Raw genomic sequence first — 20,131 nt, 5'->3', positions numbered from 1 at the left:
TCCAGTAGAGATGGGGTTTCACCATGTTGGCCAGGCTGGTTATATTTCCCTTTCTTATCTTACTCCTCTCCTTCCTAGAGTTAACCATTACAATGGATTTAGTGCCTCAACACTTCTGTTCCATATATATGTATTAATAAATGTTTTTAATTTATAGAAATGGTAACAAAGTCTACAACAAAGTAATTTGCTATTTTTTTTGTTGTGGTAGCAAATGATACTTCAGGGAACTTCCTTGCGCATACTCCTGTACATGCATGAGAGAGTTTCTTTAATATACATTAATCATATATATTAGTTACCTATATTACTATGTAAGTGTGTATGTATCTAGAAGTAAAATTCACTGCTGAGTATAGAGCATTTCCAGTGTTATTAGATCTTCTCTGGTTCCTTCCCTAGACAGCATTATCCCATCTTCATCAACACTTCTTATTAGAGTTAAACTTTTATAAAACTAATTGAGATGAAAGTTTGTCTTATTGTTTTATGGTGCACCTTAATGGGGAACAGTTTTCATTTTTTTTTTTTTTTTTTTTTAGAGTTGCCCGTTTATATCCTTTGCCCATTTTTCTATTGGGTTATTGTCTCTTTCTTATTGCCTTTAGGAATTCCTTGAGCTGTGGATTTTATTTCTTTGATGGTTTTTATAAACAGTTAATATTTCCCCAGGCTATGGCTTTTTTCAAACTTTTTAAACTTTAACATTTTTAATTCTTGTGGGTACCCAGGAGGTATTTACATCTATGGGTTGCACGAGGCATTTTGAAACAGGCATGCAATGTGTAATACATCAGGGTAAATACGGGTATCCATCACTTAGCCATTTATCCTTTGTGTTTCAAACATTCCAACTATACTCTTTTAGTTATTTAAAAATTTATAATTAATTTGTTTTACTACAGTCATCCTGTTGTGCAAGCAAATGCTAGCTCTTTGTTTTTTCTTTTTTTTTTTGAGACGGAGTTTCGCTCTTGTTACCCAGGCTGGAGTGCAATGGCGCGATCTCGGCTCACCACAACCTCCGCCTCCTGGGTTCAGGCAATTCTCCTGCCTCAGCCTCCTGAGTAGCTGGGATTACAGGCACACGCCACCATGCCCAGCTAATTTTTTGTATTTTTAGTAGAGACAGAGTTTCACCTTGTTGACCAGGATGGTCTCGATCTCTTGACCTAGTGATCCACCCACCTCGGCTTCCCAAAGTGCTGGGATTACAGGCGTGAGCCACCGCGCCCGGCGCAAATGCTAGCTCTTATTCTTTCTTTTTTTTTACTTTTTCTTGAGAAGGATCTCACTCTGTTGCCCAGGCTGGAGTGCACTGGTGCAATCCTGGCTCACTGTAATCTCTGCCTCCTGGGTTCAAGCGATTCTCATGCCTCAGCATCCTGAGTAGCTGGGATTGCAAGTGTGCACCACCACTCCTAGCTAATTTTTGTATAATTAGTAGAGATGGGGTTTTTACCACATTGGCAAGGCTGGTCTCAAACTCCTGACCTCAACTGATCCACCCGCCTGAGCCTCCCAAAGTGCTGAGATTACAGGTGCGAACCACCACACCTGGCCTCTAATTTATTCTTTCTAATTACTTTTTTGTGGTCTCCACCCCCTCCCCACCCCACCACTGCACTTCCAGGCTGTGGTAACCATCTTTCTACTCTCTATCTCTATGAACTCAATTGTTTAATTTCTAGCTCCCAAAGATAAGTGAGAACAGGTGATGTTTATCGTTCTGTGTCTTACTTCACTTCACACAATGACCTCCGGTTCCATCTCAGCTGTTGCATGTAACAGGCTGTCAGCCTTTTTTGTAGCTGAATGGTACTCGATCAGCTATAGTACCACATTTTCTTTACCAACTCGTCTGTTGATGGACACTTAGGTTGCTTTGAAATCTTGGCTATTGTGAACAGCGCTGCGATAAATACGGGAGTGCAGATGTCTGATATGCTGATTTCCTACCTTTTGCGTATAGACCTAGGAGGGGGTTTGCTGGATTATGTGGTAGCTCTAGGTTTTTGAGGGACTTCTAAACTGTTTTTCGTAATGGTTGGACTAATTTACATTCCCACCAAGAATGTACTAGAATTCCCTTTTCTCCACATCCTTGCCAGCATTTGTTATTGTATGGCTCATCTTTTAACCTGGCTTGTAGAGTCCTGCTTTTACAGACATTTCACATTTTTATATAGTCAAAAATGAAAACTCTTTATTTGTAACAGGACTGACCTACAACCTGACACCAAAAGGCAAGACCAGTAAACTCCAATCATTCTAGTGATCTTCAGGCTCTTGGCAAATAAACCATTCGGCACAAGTGTTCTTTTAATTGGGGCCTGCTGTGAGTAATTAGCACGGCCAGTCCCTATCAGGTGTCCAAGTGCTCTTCTTGCCTTCTGGAAGGGGTTGGGACGAGGAGTCATCTCCTGCTGGCTCCACTCCTCATGGTGTGCCCTTGGCAGAGACCTGGCTTCCAGCTCTACCACTAATCCCATTTAAACCTCAGCCTCCTGATATGTAAAAAAGAACAGTGCTGCTTCACAGAGCTGTTGGATGCAAACTGGAGAGGGGTAAAAATGCTTTGCAAGATAACAGATAAAAGCAAAATACTGTTATTACTAACCTCTGTGGGCTTCATTGTTCCTATTTGTAGAATAAGAGGAATGGAACTAGGTATTGACAGCTCCTTTCAGCTCTATTATAGCCTGTGATTCTGTGGCTGGGGGTAAAAACAGATCCTCCAAGTAAGATGGGGCAGCAGGTGGCCTCTAGCAATTACGGTGCTCTTGGTAAGGCCACCTCCTGGAAGAAGTATTATAAGGCAAGTAAGAGAATGCAGTATCCCTGCCTTCCTCTCTTCACTTCTCCCATCCTTCCCTGCTTTCCTTTCATCTATTTCTCCCTTCTGTCTTCCTTTCTTCTATTCTTCTTGGAACACTCCTTCCCCCTTTACTGGCTAACTTCCATTTATTATTTGGATATTCTTTGTTTTTTTTTTTTTTCTGGTAAGCATCCTCTAGGAGGCTTTTCCTGATCCATCAGATTTTAGGCGGCGGTGTCCTTCCTGTGTGCTTCCATGGTGTCCTCACAACCTCCATCATTGCACTTACTCACTTGTTTTAATTGTCCACAATCCTTAATAAAACTTAAGCTTGGGATATAGGGAGAGCTCATGTCTTGGTCACTGCTGTATCTCCACAGCCTGTTTTAGTGCTGGGAACACAGCAGTGTGCTCAAATCCTGTTGCACGAAGGAGTAAATATACAGGAACTATGCTAGGCAGCACTGGTGCAGAGATGAGTAAGACATGTCCTTAGCTATGACGGAATTAAAGGTCTTGAAGAGGGGAGGTTCATGCAATGAAGTAACTGCAATGCTGTGTTATAGGAACAAGCAACGGAAATCTGTTCAAAAGTACGGCTTGATGGAGAGAGACGTGTTTGGACAGGTCAAAGCCAGCGCTGTGAGAAAGAGAGGAGCTGGATTTTCAAAAATGAGCAGGAAGGGGCCGGGCACAGTGGCTCAGGCCTGTAATTCTAGCACATTAGGAGGCCGAGGCTAGGTCACCTGAGTTCAGGGGTTTGAGATCAGCCTGGCCAATGTGGCAAACCCCATCTCTACTTAAAATACAAAAATTAGCCAGGCATGGTGGTCCATGCCTGTAATCCCAGCTACTGGAGAGGCTGAGGTAGGAGAATCGCTTGAACCCAGGAGGCGGAGGTTGCAGTGAGCTGAGATTGTGCCACTGCACTTCAGGCTGGGCAACAGAGCAAGACTCCATCTCAAAAAAAAAAGCAGGAATGAATGTCAATCTGAGTAAAGGGCATGCTAGTTGGAGAAGCAACTCATTTATTTAATAACTAATTTTAAAAGTATTGATTGAGCTTCTACATTGCTCCAAGTACTGTGGTAGGTACTGAGGGTACAACAGGCACAAAGGGAATCGCCCTGGTGGAGCCCCTCCTCACCTCCTGCAGAGGTCCTCTTTCTGTACTGACCCCTGTCATCCTGGGCCTCTGCAGCTTTTCTGAGACTTGCTATTTAACACATATGAAGTCCTATAGGGTAGCTGGCATGTCTCTCTTTGATCCAGGAAAACAGGGGCCTGGCTGTTTTTGTGCTAGGGGAGAAGTGAGAGTTTCTCTCTCAATGTTTTGATCAAAGGCACACAGCTGTTACATGAGAACGCCTTGGAAATGTAATCTGACTGCCCCAAAGCACCAACTGGCCTCACCATCTGTCTCAGGCCACAGTTTGAGGACTGTCTTTGGCTGAACACCCCTTCTATGGGTCAGAGGCTAGCACTGGCATCCACCAAGGGAAATCAGAAAGCAAGTGAAAATTAAAATGGAATAAAGCCTGGAGGAAGTCTCAGAAACTGACCCCCACTGTTATGCAGAGCTTTTATGGAAGAATCAGCAGAAAGAAATACACGGTTACATAGAGGAGAAAGATAAATCATTAATGGGGTCCTTTTATGGCAAAACTGAATTTTCACTTCCAGCAAGTTTTTGACCGATTCATATGGAATGACAGAAAGGAAATGAACTTCTTTCCCGTCTGATCGTGCTCTGCTTACTTACCTAAGTCAGTTTGGCATTTTATTTTATTTTTGAGATGGGCTTTCACTCTGTCGCAGAGGCTGGAATGCAGTGGCATGATCTTGGCTCACTGCAAGCTCTGCCTCCCAGGCTCAAGCAATTCTTGTGCTTCAGCCTTTCTAGTAGCTGGGATTACAGGCACCTGCTACCACGCCCAGCTAATTTTTGTATTTTTAGTAGAAATGGGGTTTCACCACATTGGCAAGGCTGGTCTCGAACTCCTGGCCTCAAGTGATCCACCCGTCTCGGCCTCCCAAAGTGTTGGAACTACAGGCATGAGACACTGTACCTGGCCAATTTTGCATTTTAAACAAGCCTTCTTCTCCAGGTGAGTGGTTGCAGGGACCAGCATAAGATTTATAACTTTTAAGAGAGAAGGAGAGAGGAAAGAAGGGGAATTGAGAATATATTTTATCATTTAAAAATATTGGATGGGCTGGGCACGGTGGCTCACGCCTGTAATCTTTGGGAAGCCAAGGCAGGTGGATCACTGCATTGGTGAGGAGTTCAAGACCAGCCTGGCCAACATGGTGAAAAACCGTCTCTACTAAAAATAAAAAAATTAGTGGGGCCTAGTGGCAGGTGCCTATAATCCCAGTCACTTGGGTGGCTGAGACTGGAGAATCGCTTAAACGCAGGAGGTGGAGGTTGCAGTGACTGGAGATGGTGCCTTTGCACTCCAGCCTGGGTGACAAGAGTGAAACTCCGTCTCAGAAGAAAAAAAAAAAAAACCATATTGGATAGAGGTGACAAGATGGCTAACCGATACAGCCAGGGAACATCTCCCAGTGAGAGAGACCAAAATATTAAGTAAACCAACATCCTTAGGACAGATCTTTGGAGAGAAAACACTGAGAATAATGGCTGAAGAGGTGAGCTTGGAACCCTGCACAGGATTGCAGAGCACCGGGACTGGCTCCCAGCCCTGAACAGCTCCTAAGGAAGAGGTGAATGAAGTGATGGGGGCAACACACTCTCACCACCGATTTCTCAAATCTTAGCCACAACAGATCCCATGAGCCCCACAGACATTTGAATTGTCAAGGGAATCTGCCTGGAGAGTAGGCGGAAACAGCGCTCCAGGCTGTGCAGCGCCCAGGAGGTTGTGCGCATGGGGCGGCTGCAGCAAAATGTGGCCACGGGCACCCATCTCACAACTCTCCATCTTCCTCGGAGTAGCTCTAACCTTGGCTGGTTGCTGGGCCAGGGGAGAGTGAGGCCATCTTTTCTGTGGGACTGGGGCACATCTGTTCTGCATGCTCCTCTGTCCACTAGCCCCTCCCAAGGCCCCTGCCTGGCTATTCCTGCAAAAGCAGGTACACAGCACAGTTCCTACTGCCTAGCCAGAGTGCTTTCCCCGCAGCCTGAGAGCACTCCAGCTCTCGCAGCACAATCAGTGCCCAATTCTGAGGACAAAGTTGTAGGCCAGATCCCAGTGCCCAATCCTGAGGACAAAGCCTAAGCCAGATCCCAGTGCCCGACCCTGAGGACAAAGCCTAGGCTAGATGCCAGTGTATGACCCTGGGGACAAAGCCTAGGCCAGATCCCAGTGCCCGACCCTGAGGACAAAGCCTAGGCCAGATCCCAGTGCCCAATCCTGAGGACAAAGCCTAGGCCAGATCCCAGTGCCCAATCCTGAGGACAAAGCCTAGGCCAGATCCCAGTGCCCAATCCTGAGGACAAAGCCTAGGCCAGATCCCAGTGCCCAATCCTGAGGACAAAGCCTAGGCCAGATCATAGTGCCCAATCCTGAGGACAAAGCCTAGGCCAGATCCCAGTGCCCAATCCTGAGGACAAAGCCTAGGCCAGATCCCAGTGCCCAACCCTGAGGACAAAGCCTAGGACAGATCCCAGTGCCCGACCCTGGGGACAAAGCCTAGGCCAGATCCCGGTGCCCAACCCTGAGGACAAAGCCTAGGCCAGATCCCAGTACCCAATCCTGAGGACAAAGCCTAGGCCAGATCCCAGTACCCAATCCTGAGGACAAAGCCTAGGCCAGATCCCAGTATCCAACCCTGAGGACAAAGCCTAGGCCAGATCCCGGTGCCCAACCCTGAGGACAAAGCCTAGGCCAGATCCCGGTGCCCAACCCTGAGGACAAAGCCTAGGCCAGATCCCGGTGCCCAACCCTGAGGACAAAGCCTAGGCCAGATCCCGGTGCCCAACCCTGAGGACAAAGCCTAGGCCAGATCCCAGTACCCAATCCTGAGGACAAAGCCTAGGCCAGATCCCAGTACCCAATCCTGAGGACAAAGCCTAGGCCAGATCCCAGTATCCAACCCGGAGGACAAAGCCTAGGCCAGATCCCAGTGCCCAACCCTGAGGACAAAGCCTAGGCCAGATCCCAGTTCCCAACCCTGAGGACAAAGCCTAGGCCAGATCCCAGTGCCCAACCCTGAGGACAAAGCCTAGGCCAGATCCCGGTGCCCAACCCTGAGGACAAAGCCTAGGCCAGATCCCAGTGCCCGACCCTGAGGACAAAGCCGTAGGCCAGATCCCAGTGCCCGACCCTGAGGACAAAGCCTAGGCCAGATCCCAGTGCCCGGTCCTGAGGACAAAGCCTAGGCCGGATCCCAGTGCCCGACCCTGAGGACAAAGCCGTAGGCCAGATCCCAGTGCCCGACCCTGAGGACAAAGCCTAGGCCAGATCCCAGTGCCCAATCCTGAGGACAAAGCCTAGGCAGATCCCAGTGCCCGGTCCTGAGGACAAAGCCTAGGCCAGATCCCAGTGCCCGACCCTGAGGACAAAGCCTAGGCCAGATCTCGTGCCCCTGGTTGCAGCCCGTAGCTCAGACGTGGCAGGATGAAATCTGGCCAGTGACTGAATGGCAGAGCAACCCGCACACCCAGAACACTCAGAAAAGCAAGAAACGGTTCCTGGCAGGTTCAGGAGTGGGGTATGCCTCCTTCCAAAGTGACAAGTCTGGGAAGGGTGAGGTCTGTCTGGCAATCAAAGCCTCTGCCTGACGGAGCCCTGAGACCTGGAACGTCCAACAAAGGCAATGTTGGCATGGTGCCAGCATTAGGAGGGGGTTCCCCTAAGGTGGAGGAATGGACCTGGTGAGGAGGTCATCTCCCCACCCCAGCACAGAGCACTGCATTGAACCCACTGAAATACAGAAGAGGTACCCTGTTAAATAAGAGCCTATCTGTTGGCTGTTACTCTTAAGCACCGTCTACTAGATGACAGCCCAAGTTACAAAACCAAAAATATTCTTCCAATATACACTACCTGTGAGACCCAGGACAAGAATCTAGCTACAAATAAAGACCTTGCACAGAGCCCCGGCTCTCTGAAAACATCCAGAAACAAAGCTGATTGACTATACTCAACTTACATCACAGTTAAACCCTCAAGGGAAATGAAATATATCAAAACAACATCCAATCCGCAAATCCAAAAACACAGAGGAATGCCAGCCCTCGTAGATAAGAAAGAATCAGCATAAGAACTCTGGCAATACAAAAAGTTACAGCATCCCCTTACCTCCAAACAAGAGCACCAGCTCTCCAGCAGTAGTTCCTAACCAGAGTGAAATGACTGAAATGACAGACAGAATTCAGAATCTGAATGGCAAAGAAGCTCATTAAGGTTCAGAAGAAAGTTGAAACCCAATCCAAGGAATTCAAGGAATCTGGTAAAACAATACAATAGTTGAAAGATGAAATAGCCATTTTAGGAAAGAACCAAACTGAACTTCTGGAATTAAAAAATTCACCACAAGAATTCCACGATACCATTAGAAACATTAACCACGGAACAGACCAAGCTGAAGAATCTGAGACCATGAAGATCATTTCTTCAAATCAACTCAGACAAAAATTTTAAAAAAACAAGAATTTAAGAAAATGAACGAAATGCCCAAGAAATATGGGATTTTGTAGAGACCAAACCTATGACTTGTTGGCATTCCTGAGAAGGAAGAAGAGAGAGTAAACAATTGGAAAACATATTTGAGGATGTAATCTGCAAAAATGTCCCCAATCTCACTAGAGAGACTGCAAATACAAGAAGTACAGAGAACCACTGTGAGATACTATACAAGATGACCAGCCCCAAGACACAAATCAACACGAAAGAAAAAAATCTTAAAGGCAGCTAGAGAGAAGGGTCAGGTCACTTACAAAGGGAACTCTATCGGGCTAGCCGTGGACCTTTCAGCAGAAACCTTACAATCAGATAGGATTGGGGGCCCAATTTCAGAATCCTTAAAGAAAAGAATTTTCAACCAAGAGTTTTGTATCCTGCCAAACCAAGCTTCACAAACAAAGGGAAAATAAAGTCCCATTACTAGACCAGGATTACAAGAGGTCTTTAAGGGCGTGTTAAGCATGGGAAAAAAAAGAACAATACCTGTGACCAGAAAAACACACTTAAGCTGATAGTCCACAAACACTATGAAACAACTACACAGTGAAGTGTACGAAACAACCAGCTAAGAACATGATGGCAGTATCAAAATCTCACACATCAATATTAACCTTGAGTAAACATCCCACTTAAAAGGCATAGAGTAGCAAGTCAGGTGGCATCCAATTATCTTTCACCTTCAAGAGACCCACCTCACATGTAAGGGTACCCACAGACTCAAAGGAAAGGGCTGGAGAAAGATCTATCAGGCAAATGGAAAACAAAAGAAAGCAGGAGTCACTATTCTTACATCAGATGAAACGGACTTTAAAAACAATAGTCAAGAGGGCAAAGAAGGGCATTACATAATAATAAAGGGTCCAACTGAACAAGAAGAGTTAATTATTCTAAATATGTATGTATCCACCAATGGAGCACCCAGATTCTTAAAACAAGTTCTTGACCTATGAAAAGGCTTAGAGAGCCACACAGTAATAGTGGGAGACTTCAACACCTTACTGACAGTGTTAGACAAATCACGTGGCAGAAAACTACAAAAAAATTCTGGACTTCAACTCTGCACTCGACCAATTGGACCTAATAGACGTCTACAGAATACTCCACCCAACAGCTATGGAACGTACATTTTTCTCACCTGTACATGGAACATATTCTAAGTTTGACCACGTGCTGAACCATAAAGCAAGTCTCAAAAAATTAAAAAATTTCAAAATCATACTAAGCACATTTTAGGACCACAGGGCAATAAAAATTGAAATCAATACCAGGAAGATCTCTCGAACCCACACAATTGCACGGATATTCAGCGACTTGGCACTGTATCACTTTCGGGTGTACAATGAAATCGAGACACAAATCAAAAAATTCTTTGAAATCAATAAAAGTAGAGTCCCAACATATCAAAATCGTCGGGATGCAGCTAAAACAGTGTTAAGAGTAGTTTATAGGGCCAAACACCTACGTCAAGAAGCTAGAAAGATCTCAAATTAACAATCTAGGGCTGGGCGCAGTGGCTCACGCCTGTAGTCCCAGCACTTTGGGAGGCCGAGGCGGGTAGATCACGAGGTCAAAAGATCGAGACCATCCTGGTCAACATGGTGAAACCCCGTCTCTACTAAAGATCCAAAAAATTAGTTGGGCATGGTGGCGTGTGCCTGTAATCCCAGCTACTCGGGAGGCTGAGGCAGGAGAATTGCCTGAACCAGGAGGCGGAGGTTGCAGTGAGCCGAGATCGTGCCATTGCACTCCAGCCTGGGTGAAAAGAGCAAAACTCCGTCTCAAAAAAAAAAAAAAAAAAAAAAAAAAAAAAAAAAAAATCTAACATTGCACCTAAATAAAGTAGAAAAAAGAAGACAAATCAACCCCAAATCTAGTATAAAAAAAGGAATAACTAAAATCAGAGAACTCAATGACATGGAGATGTGAAAATCCATACAAAAGATCAATGCAGGAGAGCAAGCGCCGGGTATCTCAGGCACACTCCTTGGGCCTCTGGTGCCCCATTCCCAGGCAGCAGCAGCTCTTCCACCCTGCTACAGACGGAGGTGTTGGATCTGGATGAGGACAAGGATGACCTGGAGGTGGTCAGCAATGATGTCTCAATGATGGACGTGAACTCCTTCAGCTCTATGATGCCAGCATCCCCTTTATCAATGATAAACCGAATCAAGTTTGAAGATGAACCAGATTTAAAGGAACTCTTCATCACAGTTGATGAACCCGAAAGTCATGTTACGTCAATAGAAACTTTCGTTATGTGTAGAATTATTACTAAGACAGCTCATGGGGAATTGGACTCCAGTGGATTTGAAGTTAGGAGATGGTGTCAAGATTTCCTTTGGTTGAAGGGAAAACTTGAAGAAGCACACCCTACTCTAATTATTCCACCATTCCCAGAAAAGTTTATAGAAAAGGGAACGATGGAACGCTTTAATGACTTCATCGAGATACGCAGGAAGGCTTTACATACATTTTAGAACCAAACTGCTGATCATCCAACTTTAACATTTAATGAAGACTTCAATGTTTTTCTCACTGCACAAGCTTGGGAACTCTCTTCTCGCAAGAAGCAGGGTCCTGGATTGCTAAGCAGGATGGGGCAAACAGAGCCGTTGCATCCTCAATGAGAGGAATTAAAAACTGCCCAGAGGCACTTTGGGAGGCCGAGGCGGGTGGATCACGAGGTTAAGAGATCGAGACCATCCTGGTCAACATGGTGAAACCCCGTCTCTACTAAAGATACAAAAAATTAGCTGGGCATGGTGGCGCGTGCCTGTAATCCCAGCTACTCAGGAGGCTGAGGCAGGAGAATTGCCTGAACCCAGGAGGCGGAGGTTGTGGTGAGCCGAGATCGTGCCATTGCACTCCAGCCTAGGTAACAAGAGCGAAACTCCATCTCAAAAAAAAAAAAAAAAAAACTGCCCAGAGAAGCTGATGGAAATGAATAACTTCATTGAAATATTTAGCCAGAAAGCTAATTTGATAGATAAAATACCTCAGAGAATTTACAAGGATGAAAGGGAGTATGTTGATGAAATGAAAGAATACGGTCCAATTCATATTCTGTGGTCGGTGTCAGAAGAGGATCTGGTTGATACTCTAAAAGATGTTACCAGCTCTATTGACAAATGCTGTAAGGCCACTGAAAAATGGATGTCTGGACTCTCAGAGGCTCTGCTTCCTGCTGTACATGGTACATGCTTTAGAGTGAAATGTCAACGGGTGTGATGAAAGAAAAGACCAAACACAAGTAGAACTGGATTCCAAAGTTGAAGCTTTGACCTATTAAAAGGCAGTTAGTGATCTGCTTACAGAGGGGATTGGAAAACTTGAAGATAAAGTGGAACATGCTGATAATGCCCTGAAAGCAGATTGGGAAAGATGGCAGCGAAATATGCAAGATGATATCAAGTTAGCATTTACAGACATGGCTGAGGCGAGTATCCACTATTATGAGCAGCACCTTGCTATGTGGGAACCATTCTGTACATCACCAACCTCCATTTGGAAGAAGCCTCTGAAGATAAACCTTAATCCCACTGAGGACTTCTGTTTGATCTTTAGACAGCATTTATCAGCCAAAGTTATTCTTTCTGGATCTGCCATGTCCTTTATAAAGTGAATGAAAAATGTTTTATACTATCTGGAAAACCAACAACTTGAAACCTCAGGTATTCCGGTTCATCAACATGAATTTGAAGATATGTCTATTTGTATGGATACACACACACACACAGAGAGAGAGAGAGAGAGAGAGAGAGAGAGAGAGAGAGAGAGAGAGAGAGAGAGAGAGAGGAGAGAGAGAGAGAGAGAGATTTAGCTTGGTTTTAATTACATTCTTAAATTTGTATGCCAATAATTTTTGGTTAAATATTTGACTGTGGAACATGACATTTTATATATGTTGTAAGCACTCAGTTTTAATAAAAAGTTTAATATGAAAAAAAGATCACTGTAACCAAAAGTTGGTTCCTTGAAATAGTAAACAAGATCAATAAGAAAAAAGAGAGAAGAGGCTAATAATCACAATCAGAAATGACAAAGGTGACATTAAACTGATCCCACAGAAATACAACAGACCCTCAGAGACTATTAGGAAAGCCTTTATGCAGAGAAATTAGAAAATCTATAGGAAATGGATACATCTCTATAAACACACAAGCTCGCAAGATTGATCTAAAAAGACAGAGAAAACCTGAATAGACCACTTACAGATCCAGAGATTGAATCAGTGGTATATATCCAAAGGATTATAAATCATTCTACTATAAGGTCACATGCAAGCAAATGTTCATTGCAGCACTGTTTACAATAGCAAAGACCTGGAACCAACCCAAATGCCCATCGATGATAGACTGGACTGGGAAAATGTGGCACATATACACCATGGGATATTATGCAGCCATCAAAAATGATGAGTTCGTGTCCTTAGTAGGGACATGGATGAACCTGGAAACCATCATTCTCAGCAAACTGACACAAGAGCAGAAAATCAAACACTGCATGTTCTCACTCATAGGTGGGTGATGAACAATGAGAACACATGGACACAGGGAGGGGAGCACTACACACTGGGGTCTGTTGGGGGGAAATAGGGGAGGGACAGTGGGGGGTGGGGAGTTGGGGAGAGATAGCATGGGGAGAAATGCCAGATACAGGTGAAGGGGAGGAAGGCAGCAAATCACACTGCCACGTGTGTACCTATGCAACAATCTTACATGTTCTTCACATGTACCCCAAAACCTAAAATGCAATTAAAAAAAAACCCTACCAGCAAAAAAAGCCTTGGATCAGATGGATTCACAATCAAATTCTGCCAGACATACAAATGAGACCTTGTACCAACCCTACTGAAAATATTCTAAAACATCAAGGAGGAGGGATTTCTTCCTGATTCATATATGATGCCACATCTTCCTGATTCATATATGATGCTACATCTTCCTGATTCATATATGATGCTACATCTTCCTGATTCATATATGATGCTACATCTTCCTGATTCATATATGATGCTACATCTTCCTGATTCATATATGATGCTACATCTTCCTGATTCATATATGATGCTACATCTTCCTGATTCATATATGATGCTACATCTTCCTGACACCAACACCTGGCACAAACATGAAAAAAGAAAACTTTAGGCCAATATCCCTGATAAACATAGATGCAACAATCCTCAGCAAAATACTAGAAAACTGAATCCAGTGACACATCCAAAAAGTGAATCACCATGGCCAAGTAGGCTTCATTCCTGGGATGGAAGCTTGATTCAACACACACAAACCAATAAAGGGGATCTGCCACGGAATCATAACAAAAGAAAACTACCATATGATCATCTCAACAGATACAGAAAAAGCTTTTGATATAATACAACACCCTTTTATGGTGAAAAACCGTCAACAAATAGGCAACAAAGGAACATATCTCAAAATAATAAGAGCCATCTATGACAAACTCACACCTACCTTTATACTGAATGGGCAAAAGCTGGAAACACTCCCCTTGAGAACTGGAACAAGACATGGATTCCCATTCTGGCTGCTCCTATTCAACATAGGACTGGGAGACCTAAACAAGCAGGAAAGAGAAAAAAATTAAAGGCATCTACACAGAAAACAAGAAGTCAAACCATCTGTCTTCACTGATAATATGATTCTATCCATAAAAAACCCTTACAGCTTTACCAAAAGGCTCCTAGAACTGATAAACGACTTCAGCAAAGTTTCAGGATACAAAATCAATGTAAAAAAGAAATCATTAACATTTCTACATGTCAAGAACGTTCAAGCTTAGAGCCAAATCAAGAATGCAGTCCCATTTTCAATAGCCACAAAAAAAAAAAAAAATACCTAGGAACACAGCCAATCACGAAGGCAAAAGATCTCTACAAGGAGAGCTATAAAACGCTGCTGAAAGAAATCAGAGAAGGCAAATACATGGAAAGATATTCCATACTCATGGATGGGAAGAATCGGTGGGTAAGATGGCGATGCTGCCCAAAACAACTTGCAGGTTCAACATAATTCATGTCACACTATCATCATCATTTTTCACAGAATTAGAAAAAACGATTCTACAATTCATTTGGTACCAAAAAAGAGCCTGGATAGCCAAAGCATTCCTGAACAAAAGGAACAAAGCAGGAGGCATCACATTACTTGATTTCAAACTATCTTACAATGCTACAGCAACCAAACAGCATGAATGGCACAAAAACCAACATATAGACCAATGGAACAGAATACAGAATCCAGAGATAAGGTCACACACCTACAACCATCTGATCTTCAAAAAAGTCGACAAAAATAAGCAGTGGGAAAGACCCCCTGTTCACAAAATGGTGCTGGGATAACTGGCTATCTATATGCATAAGAATGAAACTGGACCCCTACCTATTACCATATACAAAAATCAACTCAAGATGGATTGAAGTCAAAAAGTAAGGCTCAAAAGTATAAAAACCCTAGAAGAAAATCTATGAAATAATTTCTTGATATTAGCTTTGACAAAGAATGTATGGCTAAGTCCTCAAAAGCAACTGTAACAAAACCAAACATTGACAAGTGGGATGTAATTTAAAAAGCCTCTGCACAGCAAAAGAAACTATAACAGAGTAAACAGACAGCTGACACAATGGGAGAAAACACTGGCAAACTATGCAGCCAACAAAGATCCAATGTCCAGAACCTATAAGGAACTTAAATCAACAAGTAAAACAAATAACACCATTAAAAAATGGGAAAAGGACAAAAACAGGCACTTCTCAAAAGTAGACATACACGTGGCCGACAAACATTACAAAAAATGCTCATCATCACTAATCATCAGAGAAATGCGAGTCAAAACCAGTGAGATTTCATCTCATGCCAGTCAGAATGACTTGTTAAAAAGTCAAAAAATAACAGACGTTGGCAAGGCTGTAGAGAAAAGAAGACACTTATACACTCACTGCTGGTGGGAGTATAAATTAGTACAGCCAGTGTGGAGAGGAGTTTGGAGATTTCTGAAAGAATCAAGAGTTGAACTATCATTTGACCTAGCAGTCTCATTACTGGGTATATACGCAAAGGAAAAATAAATCGTTCTATCAAAAGGACACATGCACCCATGTGTTCATCACAGCACTATTCACAATAGTAAAGACATGGAATCATCTCAGGTGTCCATCCATGGTGGACTGGACCAAGAAAATATGGTACATGTACACCACAGAATACTATGCAGCCATGAAAAAGAATGAGACCATGTACTTTGCAGCAACATGGATGCAGGTGGAGGCCATTATCCTAAGCAAACTAACGCAGAAACAGAAAGTCAAATACCACATGTCTTCACTTACAAGTGAGAGTTATAAAGACGGGAACAGACACTGGGGTTTATTAGAGGGATGAGAGAGGGAGGCAAGGACTGAAAAACTACCTATTGGGTACTAGGTGCACTGCCCTGGTGATGGATTCAGTTATACACCAAACCTCAGCATCACAAAGTGTGCCCATGTAACAAACCTGCTCGTGTCCTCCCTGATTCTAAGAGTTAGAAAATGGAAAGTCTATACATATCTTTATTTACATTTTAAAAAGGTTTCGTTGGTTGTAGTTTATGAAGTTATATATGCAATAGTTTAATGAGACTAGTTGCTTCACAACAAACAACAGCAGTGCTCCACTCCTATGTCTTCCTACCCCTACCACCTTCATCATTTTGCAAATTCATTTCATGTCTACTTACATATGTACTTTTGCTCATTCATTTCATGTTTACACTTTTTTTTTTTTTTTTTTTTTGAGTCAGAGTCTTGCTCTGTTGCCCGGGATGGAGTGCAATGGTGTGATCTCGGTTCACTGCAACCTCTGCTTCCCAGGTTTAAGCGATTCTCCTACTTCAGCCTCCCGAGTAGCTGGGATTGCAGCCGCCTGCCACCAGGCCCGGCTAATTTTTGTAATTTTAGTGGAGACGGGGTTTCACCATGTTGGCCAGGCTGCTCTCAAACTCCTGATCTCAAATGATCCGCCCCCTTCGACCTCCCAAACTGCTGGGATTATAGGCATGAGCCCTGCACCCAACCGATGGTATATATATTCTTTAAAAATCCTCCTTTCAGTATGATACTTCTGCCTTCACCTATGCTTATAGTCTTCCAGCCCAGAAATTCTTCAGGAAATAAAATGTGGGTAGGGGGAGGGCAGTTATTGGCTGTGTCAAGGTTGAGGTGGGGGAAGTAATCTTGGGACTAAATCTTGGGACTCAACCAATTCTCCTTATTTTAGCCACCCATCTCTTCCTCACCACTGCCACCAATTTGAACTGTATAAACCAGGGTGGCTGGGCTTCCCCTACTACCAGTGTAAGATTCAGCTTTCAAAAAAAAAAAAAAAAAAAAAAAAAAGATTCAGCTTTCTTGGCTTTGCTAAGTCAGTTACACCTTTCCTTGCTACTTTTTCCTTTCAGTTCTCTTTGTCCTTGCGGCTTTATACTTTAAGAAAACTCTCTGCTGTCATTTTAATATGCATTAGTCCATTCTCAAGCTGCTAATAGACACACCCAACACTGGGTAAATTATAAAAAAAGAGGTTTGATTGACTCACAGTTCCACGAGGCTGGGGAGGCTTTCAAATCACAGCGGAAGGCAAAGGAGGAGCAAAAGCTCTTCTTACTTGGAGGCAGGAGGAAGAAGAATGAGCGACCAGAGAAGAGGAAAGCTCCTTATACAACCATCAGACCTCGTGAGAACTCATTATCAGGAGAACAGGATGGGGGAAACCGCCCCCGTGATTCAATTATCTTCACCTGGTCCCTCCCACAACACATGGGGATTATGGGAACTACAATTTAAGATGAGATTTGGTGGAGGGCACAGCCAAACCATATCAAGTGATTAAAATTAGAAACATCTGTTCAGTCTGCTACTCTTGCTGTATTAATCTAGAAGCCCAGAAAAAGTTCAAATTAGGGGTAAAGAGATATTATTCCTAATACTGAATCTCAAACATTAATAAAAGCCAGGAAATTAGCAAGAAGATAGCATAAGAGTTCAGATCTTGGCCATGTGCGGTGGCTCACACCTGTAATCCCAGCACTCTGGGAGGCCGAGGTGGGCAGGTCACAAGGTCAGGAGTTCGAGACCAGCCTGACCAACATGGTGAAACGTCGTCTCTACTAAAAATACAAAAATTAGCTGGGCATGGTGGAGGGCGCCTGTAATCCCAGCTAATCAAGAGGCCGAGGCAAGAGAATTGCTTGAACCTGGGAGGTGGAGATTGCAGTAAGCAGAGATGGGGCCACTGCACTTCAGCGTGGGCAACAAGAGTGAAACTTAAAAAAAAAAAAAGAGAACAGACTTTTCCCCCTTTAGTCTTCTCCATTATTTGGTTGCACTGAATTTTGCTTTTTCTTTTACACAGAAGCACAAATGTTGTTTAGGAGTATTAAAGCTAGAAGTGAACCATCCTTCTTCCCCTCCCCTATCAACTTCACAGGAATGACACTCACTAATTCAGGCCTGGCATGCCGCTCTTCATTCGTTCAGAGTATATGACATGCGCTCAGACATGAAAACCATAATGTATATAAGAATAGAAGATAAGTGAACAAATATTAATAATAGTTAACGTTATTTTTTGCTTAATTGGTCCTTTGTAATTATATTTTGCCATCACCAAATTACTCGTGAAAATTTATTCTGTTACTTTAAAAGAAATGACAGCAAAGCCATGTTTAAACGTCTGTAAACCATGTTTAATATTCATAAAAGGAAGTGCTGGCCTTCATCAGCAAGGTATCCCTTTCCATAATGAGATTGGGACATATTTCTTAAAAAAGAAAAATTTCTCAAACGTCCTTCAGGAATCAGTAGAATTGAGAATTTATCAGCCTTGGAAGAGGCATGGTGGATTTCCATTTTTGTCTAACGTTTTTCTCCTTCTTAACTTAGTTTATCTTGGTTTGATTACTTTTTAGGAATTATAAAAAGATCAGTAGGATCTAGCATCTATCTATCTTTCTATCTATATTCTCATTAAATGATCCATTTTGAATTCCTCTATCATCAAATTTTGCCAGGAATATGCTAATTCTTTGAGAAGTTCAGGTCGAATTTCATGATGTCATCTTGTTGATGAAACTTTACGAGACTGAGGGTGTTTCATGACTGACTAGACTGGATCCATGCATGGGGACGTGGAGTTACTGCAGAGGCTCATGAATCCTTATTCATACCAAGTATCACTTACAGGACTGAACATACAATATTTACTACTATTTTAAAAATATTTTTACATGCTATCGCATTTAATGTCATGTGAATTCATTTCAAACTATTAAACCATTTTGTCAGTACGCATGTTGTCAATAAATATTTTTTACAAGAATGGAAATTATGTAGTGAAATAAGCACTTGTTCTGAAATCTGTATTTTGAATGACCATAAATATTACTTTCATCAATAAAAGGTAAGATTCTGCCCCGTCTCTACTAAAAATACAAAAAATTAGCTGGGCATGGTGGCGCATGCCTGTAATCCCAGCTACTCGGGAGGCTGAGGCAGGAGAATTGCCTGAACCCAGGAGGCGGAGGTTGCGGTGAGCCGAGATCGCGCCATTGCACTCCAGCCTGGGTAACAAGAGCGAAACTCCATCTCAAAAAAAAAAAAAAAAGGTAAGATTCTGTTCTGGGTTGATCATTTAACTAGTCATGTGGCTCATTTATCTTTCCTCATTTGAAAAATAAAGAATTAATACAATTATTTATTCTTACGGAAATTTTATGAGTAAGTGCTTTGAAGATGCCACATACTTTGAAAATATTAGATTTCACTATGACAGCTATTTTCATGACTGTTTATATAGATATGAAGCATAAAAAGAGAGTTGAAAAAAAAATTCCAACCTCAGGTTCAGAGAATCAACCTCAGGTTCACGGAAACAAGTTTGAGTTTTCTTATTTTCAAGTTCATATAAAATTATATTTTGCTGTTTCCTTCAATAATAATTTATTTTAAGAATAGAAGTAAAATTACTGGGTCAGCATGACTGAATAAACGTATACAGAAATCTCCATCTTCTATCCTACATATATAGGAATGAGAGATAAAGTATTAAACAATATATACAACCACCTTAAAAACAATTGCAAAAAAGCCGCCATAGACACATTCAGAGCGAGAAGCTACAGAGACAGCAGGACCTGAAGACACAGAGTTCTCAGGAAGCTGGGATTGGAAGCAGAACGAATGTCAATGCCTTCATGAGATCAAGAGTTAAAAGTGCTCCTGACTTGATGAGAATGGAAATAAGATTTTTCAATCTGGAGTCAAAGTGCTATTTTCTTTGCTTTCAAATATCAACTATCTCCTGTGTTTAAAAGGCAACGGAGGCCAGGTGTGGTGGCCCGTGCCTGTAATCCCAGCACTTCAGGAGGCCAACGTGGGCAGGTCATCTGAAGTCAGGAGCTCAAGACCAGCCCAACCAACATGGAGAAACCCCATCTCTACTAAAAATACAAAATTAGCGGGGCATGGTGGTGCGTGCCTGTAATCCCAGCTACATGAGAGGCTGAGGCAGGAGAATCGCTTGAACCTGGGAGGTGGAGGTTGCAGTGTGCCAAGATCGTGCCATAGCACGCCAGCCTGAGCGACAAGAGCAAAACTCCATCT

General features: G+C 42.9%; 1 long non-coding RNA gene and 1 pseudogene across 2 annotated transcripts in view; one reads left to right on the top strand and one right to left on the bottom strand.

Annotated features, from left to right (window-relative positions):
• Positions 1-17,162, bottom strand: part of LOC108593706 (uncharacterized) — a 78,560-nt gene extending 61,398 nt beyond the window's left edge. For both annotated transcript variants that reach the window (XR_013523004.1, XR_008474956.2), the window contains exons 1-2: positions 17,067-17,162; positions 13,947-14,049 (exon numbers count right to left, since the gene is read on the bottom strand). This is a non-coding gene — a long non-coding RNA (uncharacterized LOC108593706). The remainder of the gene's footprint in view (positions 1-13,946; positions 14,050-17,066) is intronic.
• Positions 10,504-12,003, top strand: LOC100388848 (sorting nexin-7-like; annotated as a pseudogene).
• Positions 17,163-20,131: the final 2,969 nt, after the last annotated feature.

This window comes from Callithrix jacchus, chromosome 10 (assembly GCF_049354715.1).
Source record: "Callithrix jacchus isolate 240 chromosome 10, calJac240_pri, whole genome shotgun sequence".
NCBI classification, from domain to species: Eukaryota; Metazoa; Chordata; class Mammalia; order Primates; family Cebidae; genus Callithrix; species Callithrix jacchus.
This window is presented reverse-complemented; position numbering and strand designations above follow the sequence as displayed.